Raw genomic sequence first — 20,917 nt, 5'->3', positions numbered from 1 at the left:
AAATATCTTGTGGCGTACCTCAGGGGTCAACACTGGGACCAAAAATTGTTCAATCTTTATACAAACAATATTTGTAAAATTCCAAAGGACTTAAAGTTTGTATTATTTGCGGACGATACAACTGTGTTTTGTTCAGGAGACAACACACAGAAGATAATACTAATAATAACAAATTAAAATGATTAGCATAAATGTCATGAACCTTTAAAAGAAAAAGGGAGATAACGATTATTTATTTATTCAATATCTGTTTACTTTCTATGGTATATTTATGTATTGTTTATTTATTCACTTTTCTGTTACAAACAGAGAACAAAGAGATAGGATAACATTGCTATGATATGAAAATGGGTAGAAATAAATAAGCTCTGCTTCTTCCTACTCCTTTTCGGACGAGCTGTAATCAAACAACTGGAAATATGTGATGCATCACATTGTAATTGTGTAATTGTGTTGTATGAATGTCGACAGTGTATGTATGCACTGTAGTTGTAATAGTGACTCACTAGATGGACAAGTGTTAGTCCTGGTCCAGCTTGTCAGGGACGTTTCCTGTTGATTTTGGGTAAGCAATCCATTTATGTCGAAATAACTTGTCTCCAAGTTCCATATTTAAAATCGCTTTCATCTTCCCTATACGGCTTTCGTCTGCTCCAATGTCTCACCCTTTCTTCCTGCTCCTTTCTATAAGCAGCGTTTCATCCTCCGTATACTCAGCTTCAAAAATATAAGGTTGTGAATCCTCATTTGTCCAAAAATAGTCGTCTTTGTTGTCTGATTAGAAAACACACTCGCGTGTTTGATTCTGGAAGTAGGAACACACATGTTGCCAGAAGTCAGACGTGCGTTGCTATGGAAACAGAAATCAATGTGCGGAATGGTTCAGGCCCAGAAATTATTAAAATGATCAAAATACTGTACAAATTGTACTTATTACATATTGTTATGAAGGTGTCTGTTACTACATTATATATATACTTGCATTGTGTATATTGTACATATTACATATTGTTATGAAGGTGTCTGTTACTACATTATATAGATACTTACAGTGTGTATATTGTATATATTACATATTGTTATGAAGGTGTCTGTTACTACATTATATATATACTTGCATTGTGTATATTGTACATATTACATATTGTTATGAAGGGTCTGTTACTACATAATTTATATACTTGCAGTGTGTATATTGTACATATTACATATTGTTATGAAGGTGTCTGTTACTACATTATATATATCCTTGCAGTGTGTATATTGTACATATTACATATTATTATGAAGGTGTCTGTTACTACATTATATAGATACTTACAGTGTGTATATTGTACATATTACATATTGTTATGAAGGTGTCTGTTACTACATTATATATATACTTGCAGTGTATATATTGTACATATTACATATTGTTATGAAAGTGTCTGCTACTACATCATATAAATATATATATATATATATATATATATATATATATATATATATATATATATATATATATATACATACTTGCAGTGTGTATTTTGTACGTACTACATATTCTTATGAAGGTGTTTGGTACTACATTATATATATATATATATATATATATATGTATATATATATATATATATATATATATATATATATATATATATTTGCAGTGTGTGTATTGTACATATTACATATTGTTATGAAGGTGTCTGTTATATACATTATGTATACCTAGTGTGTATATTGTACATATTACATTTTGTTATGAAGGTGTATGTTACTACATTATATATATACTTGCAGTGTGTATATTGTACATATTACATATTGTTATGAAGGTGTCTGTTACTACATTATATATATCCTTGCAGTGTGTATATTGTACATATTACATATTATTATGAAGGTGTCTGTTACTACATTATATAGATACTTACAGTGTGTATATTGTACATATTACATATTGTTATGAAGGTGTCTGTTACTACATTATATATATACTTGCAGTGTATATATTGTACATATTACATATTGTTATGAAAGTGTCTGCTACTACATCATATAAATATATATATATATATATATATATATATATATATATATATATATATATATATATATATATATATATATATATATATATATATACATACTTGCAGTGTGTATTTTGTACGTACTACATATTCTTATGAAGGTGTTTGGTACTACATTATATATATATATATATATATATATATATATATATATATATATATATATATATATATGTATATATATATATATATATATATATATATATATATATATATATGTATATATATATATATATATATATATATATATATACTTGCAGTGTGTGTATTGTACATATTACATATTGTTATGAAGGTGTCTGTTATATACATTATGTATACCTAGTGTGTATATTGTACATATTACATTTTGTTATGAAGGTGTATGTTACTACATTATATATATACTTGCAGTGTGTATATTGTACATATTACATATTGTTATGAAGGTGTCTGTTACTACATTATATATATATACTCGCAGTGTGTATATTGTACATATTACATTTTGCTATGAAGGTGTCACTTACTACATTATATATATACTTGCAGTGTGTATATTGTACATATTACATATTGTTATGAAGGTGTCTGTTACTACATTATATATATACTTGCAGTGTGTATATTGTACATATTACATATTGTTATGAAGGTGTCTGTTACTACATTATATATATATACTCGCAGTGTGTATATTGTACATATTACATATTGCTATGAAGGTGTCACTTACTACATTATATATATACTTGCAGTGTGTATATTGTACATATTACATATTGTTATGAAGGTGTCTGTTACTACATTATATATATACTTGCAGTGTGTATATTGTTCATATTACATATAGTTATGAAGGTGTCTGTTACTACATTATATATATACTTGCAGTGTGTATATTGTACATATTACATATTGTTATGAAGGTGTCTGTTACTACATTATATATATGCTTGCAGTTTGTATATTGTACATATTACATATTGCTATGAAGGTGTCTGTTATTACATTATATATATACTTGCAGTGTATATATTGTACATATTACATATTGTTATGAAAGTGTCTGCTACTACATCATATATATATATATATATATATATATATATATATATATATATATATATATATATATATACATACTTGCAGTGTGTATTTTGTACGTACTACATATTCTTATGAAGGTGTTTGGTACTACATTATATATATATATATATATATATATATATATATATATATATATATATATATATATATATATATATACTTGCAGTGTGTATATTGTACATATTAGATATTGTTATGAAGGTGTCTGTTACTACATTATATATATACTTGCAGTGTGTATATTGTACATATTACATATTGTTATGAACGTGTTTGGTACTACATTTTATATATATATATATATATATATATATATATATATATATATATATATATATATATATATATATATATATATATATATATATATATATATATATATATATATATATATACTTGCAGTGTCTATATTGTTCATATTACATATTGTTATGAAGCTGTCTGTTACTACATTATATATATACTTGCAGTGTATATATTGTACATATTACATATTGTTATGAAGGTGTCTGTTACTACATTATATATATATACTTGCAGTGTGTATATTGTACATATTACATATTGTTATGAAGCTGTCTGTTACTACATTATATATAAACTTGCAGTGTGTATATTGTACATATTACATATTGTTATGAAGCTGTCTGTTACTACATTATATATAAACTTGCAGTGTGTATATTGTACATATTACATATTGTTATGAAGGTGTCTGTTACTACATTATATAGATATTTACAGTGTGTATATTGTATATATTACATATTGTTATGAAGGTGTCTGTTACTACATTATATATATACTTGCAGTGCTTATATTGTACATATTACATATTGTTATGAAAGTGTCTGTTACTACTATATATATATACTTACTTGCAGTGTGTATTTTGTACGTACTATATATTCTTCTGAAGGTGTTTGATACTACATTTTATTTATATATATATATATATATATATATATATATATGCTTGCAGTGTGTATATTGTACATATTGCATATTGTTATGAAGGTGTCTGTTACTACATTATATATATACTTACAGTGTGTATATTGTACATATTACATATTGTTATGAAGCTGTCTGTTACTACATTACATATATACTTGCAGTGTATATATTGTACATATTACACATTGTTATGAAAGTGTCTGTTACTACATTATATATATACTTACAGTGTGTATATTGTACATATTACATATTGTTATGAAGGTGTCTGTTACTACATTATATATATACTTGCAGTGTATATATTGTACATATTACATATTGTTATGAAAGTGTCTGTTACTACATTATATATATACTTGCAATGTGTATATTGTATATATTACATATTGTTATGAAGGTGTATGTTACTACATTATATATCTACTCGCATTTTGTACACATTACATATTGTTATGAAGGTGTCTGTTACTTCATTATATATATACTTGCAGTGTGTATATTGTACATATTACATATTGTTTTGAAGGTGTCTGTTACTACATTATATATACACTTGCATTGTGTATATTGTACATATTACATATTGTTATGAAGGTGTTTGTTACTACATTATATAGATACTTACAGTGTGTATATTGTACATATTACATATTGTTATGAAGCTGTCTGTTACTACATTATATATATACACTTGCAGTGTATATATTGTACATATTACATATTGTTATGAAAGTGTCTGTTACTACATTATATATATATATATATATATATATATATATATATATATATATATATATATATATATATATATATATATATATATATATATATGTATGTATGTATGTATGTATATATATATATGTATATATATATATATGTATATACATATATATATACATACATACATACATATATATATATATATACATATATATATATACTTGCAGTGTGTATTTTGTACGTACTACATATTCTTATGAAGGTGTATGGTACTACATTATATATATATATATATATATATATATATATATATATATATATATATATATATATATATATATACTTGCAGTGCATATATTGCACATATTACATATTGTTATGAAGGTGTCTGTTACTACATTATATATATACTTACAGTGTGTATATTGCACATATTACATATTGTTATGAAGGTGTCTGTTACTACATTATATATATACTTGCAGTGTGTATATTGTACATATTACATATTGTTATGAAGGTGTCTGTTACAATATTATATATATACATGCAGTGTTTATAAAAAACGTTCATAGAAGGTTTTGAAGATGTTTTAGAGGACTTTGAAGGCTACAACGGTGACCCCAATTAGCCGCTTCGTTCAAGTGTTTTTTTTTATCATCTTTAAAATCCTAATGAGGCTCCAGCACCCCCCGCAACCCCTAAAGGGACAAGCGGTAGAAAATGGATGGATGGATGAAGCAAAAATCGTGTAAACTAAGTATTCCTTTCCAAGTGTGCACTCTTGTTTAAGTTGAAATTGTACAGGCTATGATTCACGTCCGTTATTTCAATTACAGACTTTACATATCATTGTCGTAAAACAGAAGAACCTCCTATGTGTTCAGTTCAGTTTCCTTTTAGACGGCATCTTCCGAGTGAGGACCATCTAGTCCGGAGTGCTTGAGTCACATAGGGAATATAAATTGTGTCCCTCAATGAAGAAAATATTAAAAGTCAACATCCACTCGCGCATTCGTCGTTCCAAAGATTTCTTGAAATTGGACTCCAGCCGCTATTTCAAAGTCAGCATGATCCTCCTGCTGCTTTGTGCATGACTCAACTATCTTCTCCTCTCAGACTTCTTTTACAGTCGTTATGACTCAAACCTTCTGCAGACAAATTTGTTGAGTGTGACGTCTGCAAAAAAAAAAAAAAGAAAAAAAAGTATTTTCCCAAAGTCTGCGGTCTGCTGTGACCAACAACTGATTACAAGTATTGAGTGGCATTCTCTCATTTTTATGAGAAATAAAAGTTCACAACTGCAACTACATAATAATTCAGCATTTATTCATGCTTTTTTACTGAATATGCTCGCGACAAAATCACTGTACTATCACGGCGGTACCTCAACTCAAGAGAGATTTGGGATAAGAGCTCATTGTTATGCTTTGAAGGGGAACTGCACTTTTTGGGGGGAATTTCGCCTACCGTTAACAATCATTATGAGAGCATTGACGGACGGATTTTTTTTTAATGCATTCTAAATATTACATGGACGTCTGTGGAACGCTCTCCCTGACCACCTGAGGGTACCACAGACTGTGGATGCTTTTAAAAATGGCTTGAAAACCCTTCTTTTTTTTAAAAGCCTTTTTTTAGATGTATGCATACTAGTTCTAGCTATCAAGCTGTTTTGTTTGATTTTTTTTAAAATTTGTATTATCTTTTTATTGTTTTTATTTTTATTTTTTAATACTAGATGTGACCGATCTAAGTCTAAGACTAGATGTGACCAATCTATGTTTAAGACTAAATCTGACTAATCTAAGTCTAAAACGAGATGTGACCAATCTAAGTCTATGACTGGATGTGACAAATCTAAGTCGAAGACTAGATGTGACCAATCTAAGTTTAAGACTAGATGTGACCAATCTAAGTCTAAGACTAGATGTGACCAATCTAAGTCTAAGACTAGATGTGACCAATCTATGTTTAAGACTAAATCTGACTAATCTAAGTCTAAAACGAGATGTGACCAATCTAAATCTAAGACTAGATGTGACCAATCTAAGTCTAAGACTAGATGTGACCAATCTAAGTCTAAGACTAGATGTGACCAATCTAAGTCTAAGACTAGATGTGACCAATCTAAGTCTAAGACGAAGATGTGAGCAATCTAAGTCTAAGACTATATGTGACCAAACTAAGTCTAAGACTAGATGTAACAATCTAAAACAAAGACTATATGTGACCAATCTAAGTCTAACACTAGATGTTCCAATCTAAGACTAAGACTAGATCTGACCAATTTAAGACTAGATGTGGCCAATCCAAGTCTAAGACTAGATCTGACTAATTTAAATTTAAGACTAGATGTGACCAATCTGAGACTAAGACTAGATGTGACCAATCTAAGATTAGATGTGGCCAATCTAAGTCTATGACTAGATCTGACTAATCTAAATCTAAGACTAGATGTGACCAATCCGAGACTAAGACTAGATGTGACCAATCTAAGACTAAGACTAGATGTGACCAATCTAAATCTAAGACTAGATGTGACCAATCTAAGACTAAGACTAGATGTGACCAATCTAAATCTAAGACTAGATGTGACCGATCTAAGACTAAGACTAGATGTGACCAATCTAAGACTAAGGGTAGATGTGACCAATCTAAGTTTAAGACTAGATCTGACCAATCTACGTCTAAAACTAGATGTAACCAATTTAAAACTAAGACTAGATGTGACCAATCTAAGTCTAAGACTAGATCTGACGAATCTAGGACTAAATGTAACCAATCTAAGTCTAAGACTAGATTTAACAATCTAAGTCTAAGACTAGCTGTAACAATCTAAGTCTAAGACTAGATGTGAGCAATCTAAGTCTAAGACTAGATGTGAGCAATCTAAGACTAGATGTGACCAATCTAAGACTTGGTGGGACCAATCTAAGTCTAAGACTAGATGTGACCAATCTAAGACTATATGTGACCAATAAAAGTCTAAGACTAGATCTGACCAAGCTAAGACTAGATGTGACCAATCAAAGTCTAAGACTAGATGTGACCAATCTAAGACTAGATGTGACCAGTCAAAGTCTAAGACTAGATGTGACCAATCTAAGACTAGATGTGACCAATCAAAGTCTAAGACTAGATGTGACCAATCAAAGTCTAAGACTAGATGTGACCAATCTAAGACTAGATGCAACCAATCAAAGTCTAAGACTAGATGTGTCCAATCTAAGACTAGATGTGACCAATCAAAGTCTAAGACTAGATGTGACCAATCAAAGTCTAAGACTAGATGTGACCAATCAAAGTCTAAGACTAGATGTGACCAATCAAAGTCTAAGACTACATGTGACCAATCAAAGTCTAAGACTAGATGTGACCAATCTAAGTCTATGATCGAGAACTGATGGACACATTGCTATTAAAAGGGACAACAGAGCCGTGACTAAAACATCAAGTCAGAAGTGAAGATCACAAGTCAACAACAAGATGTTTACATTGATGAGATGACATTAGTGCAGTAGAAATAGTCCCAAAGATCATAAATAATCAGTACAAACATGACAACTTGATGTCCTACAAAGATGTTTCTAGAAGACACGGTGAAAAAGGATAATAACATCAATTGTAAACTGGAGCTTTGAAGGGGGAATGTTTTTGTTTACTTTCTTCTCACCAAGCCTTTATTAGCCGTGGAGGATCTTCCACTAATGAAGACTGCTGCACAAATGTGGAGGTGGACTGCAACACCCGTGCCTATACTCTCCTGGGCAATTCCACATGTTCTTATTCCACATACACAGTGTCAACCACAGTATGTCTTTCCTAATCCTGTTTGATAAATACACATTAATTCATTTCATTCAGTGGAAAAACCAGCAGGCAGTCTTTAGACCCAAGTACTGGTAACTATGGTGGCCAGCATGGGCGGAAGCACAGCGATGTCCAACACAGATCTCATCCAAAAACACACAAACGCCCTCAAAGAGATGCGAGGAAAATGCCAAAAACAAACAACTAGAAGAGGAAAATCCTGAAGGAATGAACGCTGCAATGCTGAAGTTGAACTGAAATGCTGACAGAATGTAAGACTGTGAATGCAAGAAGAGTTGCAATGTTGACGAGTTTGAATTTTGAACCCCGGGACTAGACTAAGTTTAAGACTAGACGTGACCAATCTAAGTTTAAGACTAGATGTGACCAATCTAAGTCTAAGAATAGATGTGACCAATCTAAGTCCAAGACTAGATGTGACCAACCTAAGTTTAAGACAAGATGTGACCAATCTAAGTTTAAGACTAGATGTGACCAATCTAACTCTAAGACCAGATGTAATAATCTAAGTCTAAGACTAGATGTAAGAATCTAAGTCTAAGACTAGATGTGACCGATCTAAGTCTAAAACTAGACGTAACAATCTAAGTCTAAGACTAGACGTGACTAACCTAAGTCTAAGACTGGATGTGACCAATCTAAGTCTAAGACTAGATGTAACAATCTAAGTCTAAGACTAGATGTGACCGATCTAAGTCTAAGACTAGATGTGACCAATCTATGTTTAAAACTAAATCTGACTAATTTAAGTCTAAAACGAGATGTGACAAATCTAAATCTAAGACTAGATGTGACCAATCTAAGTCTAAGACTAGATGTGACCAATCTAAGTCTCAGACTAGATCTGATCAATCTAAGTTGAATATCCAGGGTGAGTGGAATATGTTGAAGGTGGAATAGTTTGAATAGGTTGAAAAATGTGGAAATGGTGGAAGTTTGAAAAATGGCCAATTCATTTTGAACGGGAAAAATGTCCTGGAAAACCTGGAATTCTGGGAAATCTGGGAATTTTTTTAACTTAAAAAAAAATTATCGTTTGAATATCCAGGATGAGTGGAATATGTTGATGGTGGAATAGTTTGAATAGGTTGAAAAATGTGGAAATGCTGGAAGTTTGAAAAATGGCCAATTCATTTTGAACGGAAAAAATGTCCTGGAAAACCTGGAATTCTGGGAAATCTGGGGATTTTTTTAACTTAAAAAAAAATTATTGTTTGAATATCCAGGATGAGTGGAATATGTTGATGGTGGAATAGTTTGAATAGGTTGAAAAATGTGGAAATGGTGGAAGTTTGAAAAATGGCCAATTCATTTTGAACGGGAAAAATGTCCTGGAAAACCTGGAATTCTGGGAAATCTGGGAATTTTTTTAACTTAAAAAAAAATGATCGTTTGAATGTTTAGGGTGAGTGGAATATGTTGAAGGTGGAATAGTTTGAATAGGTTGAAAAATGTGGAAATGGTGGAAGTTTGAAAAATGGCCAATTCATTTTGAACGGAAAAAATGTCCTGGAAAACCTGGAATTCTGGGAAATCTGGGAATTTTTTTAACTTAAAAAAAAAATATCGTTTGAATATCCAGGCTGAGTGGGATATGTTGAAGGTGGAATGGTTTGAATAGGTTAAAAATGTGGAAATGGTGGAAGTTTGAAAAATGGCCAATTCATTTTGAACGGAAAAAATGTCCTGGAAAACCTGGAATTCTGGGAAATCTGAGAATTTTTTTAACTTAAAAAAAAATTATCGTTTGAATATCCAGGCTGAGTGGAATATATTGAAGGTGGAATAGTTTGAATAGGTTGAAAAATGTGGAAATGGTGGAAGTTTGAAAAATGGCCAATTCATTTTGAACGGGAAAAATGTCCTGGAAAACCTGGAATTCTGGGAAATCTGGGAATTTTTTTAACTTAAAAAAAATTTATTGTTTGAATATCCAGGATGAGTGGAATATGTTGAAGGTGGAATGGTTTGAATAGGTTAAAAATGTGGAAATGGTGGAAGTTTGAAAAATGGCCAATTCATTTTAAACGGGAAAAATGTCCCGGAAAACCTGGAATTCTGGGAAATCTGAGAATTTTTTTAACTTAAAAAAAAATTATCGTTTGAATATCCTGGGTGAGTGGAATATGTTGAAGGTGGAATAGTTTGAAAAATGTGGAAATGGTGGAAGTTTGAAAAATGGCCAATTCATTTTGAACGGGAAAAATGTCCTGGAAAACCTGGAATTCTGGAAAATCTGGGAATTTTTTTTAACTTATAAACAATGATCGTTTGAATGTCCAGGATGAGTGGAATATGTTGAAGGTGGAATAGTTTGAATAGGTTGAAAAATGTGGAAATGGTGGAAGTTTAAAAAATGGCCAATTCATTTTGAACGGGAAAAATGTCCTGGAAAACCTGGAATTCTGGGAAATCTGGGAATTTTTTTAACTTAAAAAAAAATTACCGTTTGAATATCCAGGATGAGTGGAATATGTTGAAGGTGGAATAGTTTGAATAGGTTGATAAATGTGGAAATGGTGGAAGTTTGAAAAATGGCCAATTCATTTTGAACGGGAAAAATGTCCTGGAAAACCTGGAATTCTGGGAAATCTGGGAATTTTTTTAACTTAAAAAAAATTATCGTTTGAATGTCCAGGGTGAGTGGAATATGTTGAAGGTGGAATGGTTTGAATAGGTTAAAAATGTGGAAATGGTGGAAGTTTGAAAAATGGCCAATTCATTTTGAACGGGAAAAATGTCCTGGAAAACCTGGAATTCTGGGAAATCTGGGAATTTTTTTAACTTAAAAAAAAATTATCGTTTGAATGTCCAGGGTGAGTGGAATATGTTGAAGGTGGAATGGTTTGAATAGGTTAAAAATGTGGAAATGGTGGAAGTTTGAAAAATGGCCAATTCATTTTAAACGGGAAAAATGTCCTGGAAAACCTGGAATTCTGGGAAATCTGGGAATTTTTTTAACTTAAAAAAGAATTATCGTTTGAATATCCAGGATGAGTGGAATATGTTGAAGGGGGAATGGTTTGAATAGGTTAAAAATGTGGAAATGGTGGAAGTTTGAAAAATGGCCAATTCATTTTGAACGGGAAAAATGTCCCGGAAAACCTGGAATTCTGGGAAATCTGGGAATTTTTTTTACTTAAAAAAAATTATTGTTTGAATATCCAGGGTGAGTGGAATATGTTGAAGGTGGAATAGTTTGAATAGGTTGAAAAATGTGGAAATGGTGGAAGTTTGAAAAATGGCCAATTCATTTTGAACGGGAAAAATGTCCTGGAAAACCTGGAATTCTGGGAAATCTGGGAATTTTTTTAACTTAAAAAAAAATGATCGTTTGAATATCCAGGATGAATAGAATATGTTGAAGGTGGAATAGTTTGAATAGGTTGAAAAATGTGGAAATGGTGGAAGTTTGAAAAATAGCCAATTCATTTTGAACGGGAAAAATGTCCTGGAAAACCTGGAATTCTGGGAAATCTGGGAATTTTTTTAACTTAAAAAAAAAATATCGTTTGAATATCCAGGATGAGTGGAATATGTTGAAGGTGGAATAGCTTGAATAGGTTGACAAATGTGGAAATGCTGGAAGTTTGAAAAATGGCCAATTCCTTTTGAACGGGAAAAATGTCCTGGAAAACCTGGAATTCTGGGAAATGTGGGAATTTTTTAACTTAAAAAAAAATTATCGTTTGAATATCCAGGATGACTGGAATATGTTGAAGGTGGAATGGTTTGAATAGGTTAAAAACAAGTTAGTTTTATCAGGTCTATCAAGTCAGTTTCCACTTCAACAAAACAGCATCTTGGCTTTGATTGTCCTCAAAATTGGTGAAAACAAACATTTCACTCACTAAAGTTCTATGGATGAGAAAGTTATAAGTCATGTGTTTGGAAAGTAAGTATTGTCAAGTGGAAGTGATCGACCAGCTCAGTGAGCCTGCAGTATCTAATGAGGCTTCACTGATCTCTAATGGACATTGTTCTATTTCCAGACCAAAAATGGCTCGAATGAGCTTTGCAATTAGCATAAATCCACTTTGACTGGCCACCTCTGCACAAACACCAAGACATGACAGACTCCAACGACTACATTTAGATTGCAGACATGCTATGATGTAGGCTCGGTGGTAAAAAAGGAAAAATACTGTCATGATCCGGGGTCCGGATCATGTTTTTGTTATGTTCTGTTAGTTTTGGACTCCCTTAGTTCCTGTTGGTGAACCTCTGGGTTTGTTTTAGTTTCCATGGGGATTAAGGGGGGGTTATGTCATGATCCGTCACCCGGGTCATGGCATGATTTGGGTTTGGTAGTTTTTCTGTTTTAGTCTGTTTCCTGGGTGCACCCTCTTACCCTGTTTTCTGTTGGTTTCCATGGGCACTGATTCTCCTCACCTGTCTTCCATCCATCCATCCATCCATCTTCTTCCGCTTATCCGAGGTCAGGTCGCGGGGGCAGCAGTCTAAGCAGGGAAGCCCAGACTTCCCTCTCCCCAGCCACTTCGTCCAGCTCTTCCCGTGGGACCCCCAGGCGTTACCAGGCCAGCCGGGAGACATAGTCTTCCCAACGTGTCCTGGGTCTTCCCCGCGGCCTCCTACCCGTCGGACGTGCCCTAAACACCTCCCTAGGGAGGCGTTCGGGTGGCATCCTGACCAGATGCCCGAACCACCTCATCTGGCTCCTCTCGATGTGGAGGAGCAGCGGCTTTACTTTGAGCTCCCCCCGGATGACAGAGCTTCTCACCCTATCTCTAAGGGAGAGCCCCGCCACCCGGCGGAGGAAACTCATTTCGGCCGCTTGTACCCGTGATCTTGTCCTTTCAGTCAAAACCCAAAGCTCATGACAATAGGTGAGGATGGGAACGTAGATCGACCGGTAAATTGAGAGCCTTGCCTTCCGGCTCAGCTCCTTCTTCACCACAACGGATCGATACAGCGTCCGCATTACTGAAGACGCCGCACCGATCCGCCTGTCGATCTCACGATCCACTCTTCCCTCACTCGTGAACAAGACTCCGAGGTACTTGAACTCCTCCACTTGGGGCAATATCTCCTCCCCAACCCGGAGATGGCACTCCACCCTTTTCCGGGCGAGAACCATGGACTCGGACTTGGAGGTGCTGATTCTCATCCCAGTCGCTTCACACTCAGCTGCGAACCGATCCAGTGAGAGCTGAAGATCCTGGCCAGATGAAGCCATCAGGACCACATCATCTGCAAAAAGCAGAGACCTAATCCTGCAGCCACCAAACCAGATCCCCTCAACGCCTTGACTGCGCCTAGAAATTCTGTCCATAAAGAAACATTTAAGTCCCATCTCAAAACTCATTTGTATACTCTAGCCTTTGAATAGCCCCCCTTTTTTTAGACCAGTTGATCTGCCGTTTCTTTTCTTTTCTCCTCTGCTCCTCCCTATCCCTTGTGGAAGGGGAGACACAGAGATCCGGTGGCCATGGATGGGGTGCTGGCTGTCCGGGGTCGGGACCCGGGGTGGACCGCTCGCCTGTATATCGGTTGGGAACATCTCTGCGCTGCTGACCCGTCTCCGCTCGGGATGGTTTCCTGCTGACCCCACTGTGGACTGGACTCTTACTGTTATGCTGGATCCACTATGGACTGGACTCTCACAATATTATGTTAGACCCACTCGACATCCATTGCATTCGGTCTCCCTAGAGGGGGGGGGGGGGGGGGGGGGTTACCCACATATGCGGTCCTCTCCAAGGTTTCTCATAGTCATTCACATCGACGTCCCACTGGGGTGAGTTTTTCCTTGCCCTTATGTGGGCTATACCGAGGATGTCGTTGTGGCTTGTGCAGCCCTTTGAGACACTTGTGATTTAGGGCTATATAAATAAACATTGATTGATTGATTGATTGATAAATGTTATGAACAGAATCGGTGACAAAGGGCAGCCTTGGCGGAGTCCAACCCTCACTGGAAACGGGTCCGACTTACTACCGGAAATGCGGACCAAGCTCTGACACTGATCATACAGGGAGCGGACTGCCACAATCAGACAGTCCGATACCCCGCACTCTCTGAGCACTCCCCACAGGACTTCCCGAGGGACACGGTCGAATGCCTTCTCCAAGTCCACAAAACACATGTAGACTGGTTGGGCAAACTCCCATGCACCCTCAAGGACCCTGCCGAGAGTATAGAGCTGGTCCACAGTTCCATGACCAGGACGAAAACCACACTGTTCCTCCTGAATCCGAGGTTCGACTATCCTCACCTGTCTTAGTTTTGCAATTAGTGTTCCCACCAGGTGTTTTTGTTAATCACTCCCTTTAATAGTTTCCTGCCACCCAGCATTAGTTGCTGGGTCAATGTTGGCTGAATGCAACAGTCACGTAAGTTTTGTTTGTTCATGCCACAGCGAGTAAGTTTTCCTTGCCATAGTCTATGCTAAGTATTTGCTTTAGCTCCAAGTGCGATCAGCACGTTGTGCCTTCGCCTTGTGTTCCGTTTTGTTTTACTACTTTGATTTTTGAGAATTAAATCATGTTCTTACCTGCACGCTTTGTCCGGAATGGTCCGTCTGCATTTTGGGAGAACGAACCCCGCAGTAAGCTGCGCAAACCACGTCGTGACAGAATGATGCCAGCCTGAGCGTGGCGAGCAAGGTGACTAAATAGCTCTCTGATTAGTGGTTGACAGCAGCTGAGCGTGCCGACCACTAACCAGAGGCAGGTGAACCCAATTAATCCCCATGGAAACTAAAACAAACCCAGAGGTGCACAAACAGGAACTTAGGGAGTCCAAAACTAACAGAACATGATAAAAAGGAATGCAGAATAAGAAAGCCCTTGGTTATTGTGAAAGTGTTTAAAAAGACTGGAATCAAATCAGTATTTGTTTAATGCTCGTCCATCAATAGAAGACAAGTTCCATTGTTGCTGTGAAAAAGTCAAAAACAGACAAATCGAGTATTTACCTTTTGAAGGCAGAACGTCCTCCCTGGTATGTTGTTGTCCTTAAAACTCAGAAGAAGACCGAGCGGTCCAGTCGACGCCTACCAGATTTCTGCTCCTAGATGACAGATCCACCTCCATCTTTTCCACCAGTGTGTTGGACACCTTCTTTGGCTTGCGGCACCAAAACAAACTCATCAGAAACAAAGACAATCCATTTTGAAATTCATTATTCACTAGTGACATTTTTATTTCAAGGGTGTTGTAATATTTTCTTGATGACACAAACCAGAAGTCTTTTCATTTCCATTCGTATTATTAAATACAACAATTATGTTAGATTACGGCAGCACGGTGGAAGACGGGTTAGTACATCTGCCTCACAATACGAAGGTCCTGAGTAGTCTTGGGTTCAATCCCGGGCTCGGGATCTTTCTGTGTGGAGTTTGCATGTTCTCCCCGTGACTGCGTGGGTTTCCTCCGGGTACTCCGGCTTCCTCCCACCTTCAAAGACATGCACCTGGGGATAAGTTGATTGGCAACACTAAATTGGCCCTAGTGTGTGAATGTTGTCTGTCTATCTGTGTTGGCCCTGCGATGAGGTGGCGACTTGTCCAGGGTGTACCCCGCCTTCCGCCCGATTGTAGCTGAGATAGGCTCCAGCGCCCCCCGCGCCCCCAAAGGGAATAAGCGGTAGAAAATGGATGGATGGATGTTAGATTACTTCTGGGGTCTTGGGAGACTCTACCAGGGGGCATAGAAATCCTAAGTTCATTGGGACACGCAAACTCCTCTACCACGATAAGGTGGCAGCTCAGAAAGGAGTCCATGGTTCTTGCCCGGGAAAGGGTGGAGTGCCATCTCCAGGTTGGGGAGGAGATCTTTCCCCAAGTGGAGGAGTTTAAGTACCTGGGAGTCTTGTTCACGAGTGTGGGAAGAATGGATCGTGAGATGGACAGGCGGATCGGTGCGGCGTCTACATGTGCTTTGTGGACTTAGAGAAGGCATTTGACCGTGTGCTCCGGGAAGTCCTGTGGGGAGTGCTCAGAGAATATGGAGTATCGGACTGTCTGATTGTGGCGGTCCGCTCCCTGTATGATCAGTGTCAGAGGTTGATCTGCATTTCCGGCAGTAATTCGGACCCGTTTCCAGTGAGGGTTGGACTCCGCCAAAGCTGCTCTTTGTCACATATTCTGTTCATAACTTTTATGGACAGAATTTCTAGGCGCAGTCAGGGCGTTGAGGGGATCCGGTTTGGTGGCTGTAGGATTAGGTCTCTGCTTTTTGCAGATGATGTGGTCCTGATGGCTTCAACTGGCCAGGATCTTCAGCTCTCACTGGATCGGTTCGCAGACGAGTGTGAAGCGACTGGGATGAGAATTAGCACCTCCAAGTCCGAGTCCATGGTTCTCGCCCGGGAAAGGGTGGAGTGCCATCTCCAGGTTGGGGAGGAGATCTTGCCCCAAGTGGAGGAGTTCAAGTACCTGGGAGTCTTGTTCACGAGTGAGGGAAGAATGGATCGTGAGATGGACAGGCGGATCGGTGCGGCGTCTACATGTGCTTTGTGGACTTGGAGAAGGCATTCGACCGTGTCCCCCGGGAAGTCCTGTGGGGAGTGCTCAGAGAGTATGGGGTAGCGGACTGTCTGATTGTGGCGGTCCGCTCCCTGTATGATCAGTGTCAGAGGTTGACCTGCATTTCCGGCAGTAATTCGGACCCGTTTCCAGTGAGGGTTGGACCCCGCCAAGGCTGCCCTTTGTCACAGATTCTGTTCATAACTTTTATGGACAGAATTTCTAAGCGCAGTCCGGTCGGGGTGGGGATGGGGGCGTGGTTGGGGGCGGGGCTAAGAGGGGAGGAGTATATTTACAGCTAGAATTCACCAAGTCAAGTATTTCATATATATATATGTATATATATATAAAAAATACTTGACTTTCAGTGAATTCTAGCTATATATATATATATTTTATTATATATATATATATATATATATATATATATAAATAAAAGAAATACTTAAATTTCAGTGTTCATTTATTTACACATATACACACACATAACACTCATCTACTCATTGTTGAGTTAAGGGTTGAATTGTCCTATTCTCTGTCACTATTTTTCCAACCATGCTGAACACCCTTTCGCAGGTACCCAGAAAGGTTTCGAGTACCACCAAAAAAACTGAATCTCTGAAGACAGTATAAAAATCTGTGTTAAAGGTGTACAAATACTGTTTGTATAATAAGCATGTTATTTTTTTTTTACAAATGAGGGTTAAGAGTTCAGTACTAAAAAAAAAAAAAAGAATGTGGCTTAAGTACAGTTTTTTAATTGAGCTGCTGCATTTTTTGGTTGGGTTGTTTATTTATTTTGAGTAACTTCTATACATTTCTAAAAGGGGAGGAATGTAATAGAGTGATCTATGTTTGTCTGTCGCCATCTCCTGGTGAATGTTGGCTATAGCGTACTGGGGTTACCTTTTGGTTGGCCAACGATTTACGTGGTGTTGCGCACCTGACGTCATTCAGGTCCGCATGGAGCTGGAGGGGGCGTGGCTTCCAGCTCTGCCTGAATTTCGGGAGATTTTCGGGAGAAAATTTGTCCTGGCAGGTTTTCGGGAGAGGCGCTGAATTTCGGGAGTCTCCCGGAAAATCCGGGAGGGTTGGCAAGTATGGCCTGGTCTGACCTGCTGTGACGTACATCACCATAGTAACTAATAGGGTTGTACGGCATACGGGTATTAGTATAGTACCGCGATACTAATGAATCATATTCAGTACCATACCTCCGCTGAAAAGTACCGGTCTGCCACACCCTAAGATTGTTTTGTTAAAATAAAGCCAATAATGCCATTTTTTCTGGTCCCCTTTATTTAGAAAAGTATCGAAAAGTACCGAAAAGCAGAGGTGGGACCAAGTCATTGTTTTGCAAGTCACAAGTAAGTCTCAAGTCTTTGCCCTCAAGTCCGAGTCAAGTCCCGAGTCAAGACAGGCAAGTCCCGAGTCAAGTCCAAAGTCAAGACTGGAAAGTCTCAAGTCAAGTCCTAAGTCCTGCATTTTGAGTTTCGAGTCCTTTCAAGTCCTTTTAACCACAGACTAATATATTAACACAGATTGTGTATGCTTTTCAAACGCTGTATTTATTTATTAAAACAAGTGCATTTGAAATTGCAGGAAAGAAAATTGTGCTGACATTGCACTTTATAATAGCACTATTAACCAGTCATTTGAAACATTAACTCATTCCTTTACAGAACAAACACATTGAAAAATAAAGTGCAAATGTACTTATTTGTACAAAAAGTGTTAACATTGAAAAAACATGACATATACGTGAACATAACAAAAAAGTTGTACTTTTTATATGTCAGGGCCCTATGCTGCATTGCATTTGCAAAAGACCAAATTAGCCAAGAGTCTGTCAGTCATTTGTGCACGATGGGGGCGTAGTATGATGCCACCATGGCTGAAAACTCGCTCCACTGGAGCACTGGAGGCAGGCACTGCCAAGACTCTCATGGCCACTCGGAACAGTGAAGGAAGAGTCTTCATGTTCAATGCCCAGAACAAAAGGGGGGAGAGAGTTGTTTTGGGTTGGTGCACTACTTGTAAGTGTATCTTGTGTTTTTTATGTTGATTTAATTAAAAAAAGAAAAAAAAAATATATATATTTCTTGTGCGGCCCGATACCAATCGATCCATGGACCAGTACCGGGCCGCGGCCCGGTGGTTGGGGACCACTGAGGTAAACAACCAACAGTATGTCAGAAAGCTAGCTAAAACGGTACACATATTCATAATATAGTATACATTTTAACTGACCTTTATTTGACTATTTTTGTCTTTTTTTAGGTGTCTAAAATACGCGGTGCTGCTGACCGCCGTCTAACGTTACGTGTGATATATTGACTAACGTAACCCTGCTTAAAAAAAAATCACTGAACAAAAAGTATGAATAAGGTAGTGAACTGCAACAGATTCCCCTGTTTGCAATAACGTTATAACGTTAGCAGTGAGTTTACAGCCTCACTGATTTAACTACACAGCAAATAAAAGTCACGTTACTTAGCCAATAAACGTTATCTTACATTCAAAACTTACCCTTCTTTGTGCAACTTCAAATGCCGGACGAAGTTGGAAGTCGTTGCCTCTCCATCAGTCATTTTGGAACCGCATGTGTTGCATACTGCAAACCGTTTTGTGTTGACCACCTCGTAATTTTTATACCCAAACAAAATTATTTTAGGTATCATTTTTTGTTCACTGGCGTGTGGTTTGGACATGTCTTCTTCGTTGGTTGTCCTGCAATTTGATTGGATGAATGCTGTGTGATGAAAACAAAGTAGATCTAATTTGATTGGCTGTTGTACTGAGAGCACACCAGCTGACACACGCAACGCTGATAGACAAGTACACGATGAAAAATACGGAGCGCTCCCGAATAACTTTTTCATCTTTGGGTTTTGGGGAAAGTAGCAAGTCGTGTTAAGTCATGTCAATTCAAAAGGCTCAAGTCCAAGTGAAGTCACAAGTCATTGATGTTAAAGTCTAAGTCGAGTTGCAAGTCTTTTTACATTTTGTCAAGTCGAGTCTAAAGTCATCAAATTCATGACTGGAGTCTGACTCGAGTCCAAGTCATGTGACTCGAGTCCACACCTCTGCCGAAAAGTATCGAGGACAACAAAAGTCACTAAAATATTGAATGCTTTGTATAGTTCAAGACATTAGAAAATATCACTGCACATCATAATGGCAGATACACTTTCCATCTTAAAGATCTAAAAAAAAATATTTGGGAATGTCCGGCGGGCCAGATTGAAAAGCTTAACGGGCCACATGTGGCCCCCGGGCCTTCATTTGACAAAATACCCTAAACAATTGCCAACCGCAGTGGGATGCGTACCATTTATAACGAGGTATTCCTTCATTACGGTTGCTGTTGTTCGACATTTTTCTTATCATGCAAGTAATAATAGAAAAAGCGTGTAGAAAAGTCCCATTATTGCGATGTCGAGGTTGCTTCATGCGTACATGTGATGGATGGAAGCTCTGTGCATCCTCACCAGCAGGAAGTCCAAATAAGGAGTGTGTCAGTCAGCCTCGCGCTGCCTCACACAACACCGACTACTATCAAGAGAGTACAGCTTTCATCTCAAGTGCACCAACCGTGAAAAATCGTGGAGCTAATAAGCCGTGAGGTCACTTCTCGGTGCTTTTAGATTGCAATAACTCCATTCGAGGCGCCTGAAAAGGGAGGGTTTGATATCAAAAATCAGGGAGACGCTTGCAGTCCGTCCTCATTGGCTCAGGAGTCAAGGAGCTTGT

The sequence above is a fragment of the Nerophis lumbriciformis genome, linkage group LG19, assembly GCF_033978685.3.
Source record: "Nerophis lumbriciformis linkage group LG19, RoL_Nlum_v2.1, whole genome shotgun sequence".
Lineage (NCBI taxonomy): Eukaryota > Metazoa > Chordata > Actinopteri > Syngnathiformes > Syngnathidae > Nerophis > Nerophis lumbriciformis.
The sequence above is the reverse complement of the archived record's forward strand: the minus strand, read 5'-3'. Positions refer to the sequence as shown.